This window comes from Octopus bimaculoides, chromosome 24, assembly GCF_001194135.2.
Source record: "Octopus bimaculoides isolate UCB-OBI-ISO-001 chromosome 24, ASM119413v2, whole genome shotgun sequence".
Taxonomy (NCBI): domain Eukaryota; kingdom Metazoa; phylum Mollusca; class Cephalopoda; order Octopoda; family Octopodidae; genus Octopus; species Octopus bimaculoides.
In genome coordinates, this window is record NC_069004.1 from 23,457,045 (window position 1) to 23,460,608 (window position 3,564).

Here is a 3,564-nt window from a genome sequence, read left to right on the forward strand (position 1 = left end):
TAAATCTATTATTTTTATTATAATTCTTCTTCTTCTTTTCAGCAGTTTTTAAATGAGTTTCTCTTGCACCATTCGCCCCCCCCCCATCCCATTCCCATCCCTACCCCACTTGCCATGTGTCCAGCATTGTATTTTTCTTTCAAGATATTGTAGAATCATGTTTGTATAAAACTACATCTGTTTTGTTTTGTTGTTTCTGGTGTTGTTTTAGTGTTTTGTTTGTTGTATTGACTGTGTGTGTGTGTGTGTAGTGTTGTCGTCAGCATCATCATCACCTCATTTTTTTCTAAATGTCTGTTTTCCATGCTGGTATGGTTTCGCACAGTTCAACAGGACCTGGAAAGCTAGGGGTTGCATCAAACTCTCATGTGGAACATGGACAAAACGACCTCGTAATATTTGGTTGTGTCTCTTTTACACAGTGGGTTCAAATCCCACCACACTGCATTGACATTATAACCTCTGGGTTTGCTTCCCCTTATCAAATGTGTGATCACATATCTATTTTAGAAATTATTATTATTATTATTATTATTATTGTTAGTGTTATTATAGGTGGTGAGCTGAAAGAATCTTTAGCATGCCGGGTGAAATGCTTAGCGGCATTTTGTTTGTCTTAACGTTCTAAGTTCAAATTCCGTCAAGGTCGATTTTGCCTTTTGTTCTTTTGAGGATATTCATCCAACAATTGGAATAACCACAGTAGCGATTGATAACCAAACTTAGGGGAAGCATTTGTTAGCTGACATCATCCGTAGATGGGTTAATTTCTAAGAAATTAAACCCATCAGGTTTCAACTGGACCATTTTTTATTGCTGCCAGTCATAAGTTGGACAGGTCGTAAGTTGATGACAACCTGTACAGCTAAGCATTTTGTCAGTCTTTGCATTCTGTGTTCAAATTTTGCTGAAGTTACCTTTCATTTTTTCAGGGTTGATGAAATAAGAACCAGTCAAGCATTGGGGGTGGGGGTGATGTAATCACCTTACCCCCTGCCCCAAACTTTCAGGCCTTGTGCCTATAATAGAAAGGATTATTATTAATTGCAGGGGTAGCAATTTGGCAGAGCTGGATTGAATGCCTTACAGTATTTGTTCCAGCTCCTTGGGTTCTGAGTTCAAATCCTGCCAAGGCCAATTATTTGCCTTTCATTCTTTCAGGGTTAATAAATAAGTATTTACTTAAGCCCATTGCTCTGTATGGATCCTGGACCAGCCACAATTTTTTTTCCACTGTTTTCAACTCTGAGCTGTCTTGTCTGCTTCTTTCTAGTTAGACCAGTGCTTCTCAACCATTTTCTACTTATGAACCCCTTTGATTCCTATCTTATTCGAATGGACCTTCATAGCCATTTGATGTTTAAAAAACCATATATTCATCATCATCATCGTCGTTTAATGTCCGCTTTCCATGGTAGCATGGGTTGGACGATTTGTCTGAGGACTGGTGAAACCAGATGGCTACACCAGGCTCCAATCTGATTTGGCAGAGTTTCTACAGCTGCATGCCCTTCCTAACGCCTACCACTCCGAGAGTGTAGTGGGTGCTTTTATGTGCCGCCGGTACGAAGGCCAGTCAGGCGGTACTGGCAACGGCCATGCTCAAAATGGTGTATTTTATGTGCCACCCGCACAGGAGCCAGTTCGGCAGCACTGGCAACGATCTCACTCGAATGTCTTTACATGTGCCATCCGGCACAAGTGCCAGGAAGGCGATGCTGGGCACAGGTGCCATGTCAAAAAATTGTCAAAACATTTTGTGTATTGTAGAAGTATAACCAATTTATTGCAGATTAATTTTAATGACAAAATCTTATATGGACCTCTAAGGGTCATATGGACCCTGGTTGAGGACCACTGGGTTAGACCCATTTCCTTTTAACCTCCTTTTGGATTTTTCAGCACCACATCAAATTTCTCTGAGGGAAGGCCTTCATATCCCAGATCTTGTTGGTTTTGAGTTCTCATCAATGCTTCTATAACTTTGCTTTTTGCTGAGGTTAGGGTTTTGGCCCTACACAAACCGGTTTTTACTTCTTGGAAAAGGTGGTCCATATTAGTTGTCTGGTCTCTATCCTTTGACCCTGGCTAGCATGGGCTGCCTTACAAGGTGCTTAAGCTCTGTTGGCATAGTTCTTAAGATCATTAGAACACACAAGCTACTTCTCCACAAGAAAGCCTGGACCTTGTGGTTTACTAATTAAGTACTGGGTTGATATGATTGACTGCTCCCCTCTCCCCAAAGTTCAGGCTTTGTGCTTATGTTAGACAATTATTGTCAACCCTTTAGCATTCAGATTATTCTGTCTAAAGTAATGCTTATTTATTCACATTCCTTTGAATTACTGATGCATTGTCTTTCTGTGTTGAGATTTTGATGATATACTTGTTTATTTTTAGTATGATATTGTAGGGTAGGTGTGAGAGGCTGGATCTGACTGGTTTGAATATACAATGAGTAGAATATTTGGGCTAGATATAACCAGTTAAAATGCTAAACCATTACAGCAGCAAGCTGGCAGAAGTGTCAGAACATTGGACAAAATGCTTAATGATATTTCTTCAAGCTCCTTATGTTCAGAGTTCAAGGACACACTCACTATCAGGAATTAAATTCACCATTGTCAGGTTATGAGTCAAATGCCCTAACCACGAAGTCACCTTCATGCTAATATTCCACACCAAGCACTACCAAAGATAGTCAAAATTCTTTCATCTACCTATCCATATTCTTTTACCCCTGAAGTTTCTACTAGTCACCTCCCACCAACCAATAACCCAATCTTTCACCAAGATTCTGTCATGCACCCCTGTTCAGATTCAGCCAGCCACTGTCAAGGTTTCTTTATCCACTTTTGCCAAGATTCTGTGAACCATCTACCAATATATTACCATGTACACCTGCCAAGATTTTGCTAAGACTCTGTCAAACATCCTGCTAAGATTCTGCTAGCCACCCGCCAAAATCTTGCCATCCACTCTGCCAAGGTTTCGCAGACCACCCCTGCTAAGACTGTGTCATTTACCTGCCAAAATTCTGTCAATTATTTCACAAAAATGTTAGAATACACCTCTGCCAAGATTTTACTAGTTACCTGCTGCACTAAAATTCTACCTTTCACCCAACATCCTGTTTACCAGCCTCTAAGATTCTGTTATCCATCCCAACCAAGTTTCCACCCCCCATCCACCGTCCCACTCACCTGCCTTCTTTCCAATGTATTTCATGTCTAGAAAGATTTAAAAGCTAATCAGAAACTGGCAGATTTCAACATTGTACATGTTTGTTAATATGACATTTCTTAATGGGGTACCATGAAGGTCAAAGATAACCCACCCGTAATTCCAAACTTGAAGCTGTAGATTATAATTGTCATTGTTTGATGTTCTGTTCTGTGACATCCAGCTCTGGTTGAAGACTTTGTCATTAATAATAATAATAATAATAATAATAATAATAATAGTAATAATAATAATAATAATAGTAATAATAATAATAATAATAATGTACACGAAAATAAAAGGACTATGTGTATATAAATATTTTATATATGTATCATATAT

The 3,564-nt window shown here is 39.1% G+C and overlaps 1 protein-coding gene and 1 long non-coding RNA gene across 2 annotated transcripts in view; both read left to right on the forward strand.

Annotated features, from left to right (window-relative positions):
• LOC106878832 (integrator complex subunit 13) overlaps positions 1 to 3,564 on the forward strand; it is a 596,471-nt gene that overhangs the window by 16,863 nt on the left and 576,044 nt on the right. The gene's annotated exons all lie outside the window — the stretch shown is intronic.
• Positions 1 to 3,564, forward strand: part of LOC128250710 (uncharacterized) — a 162,811-nt gene that overhangs the window by 972 nt on the left and 158,275 nt on the right. The gene's annotated exons all lie outside the window — the stretch shown is intronic.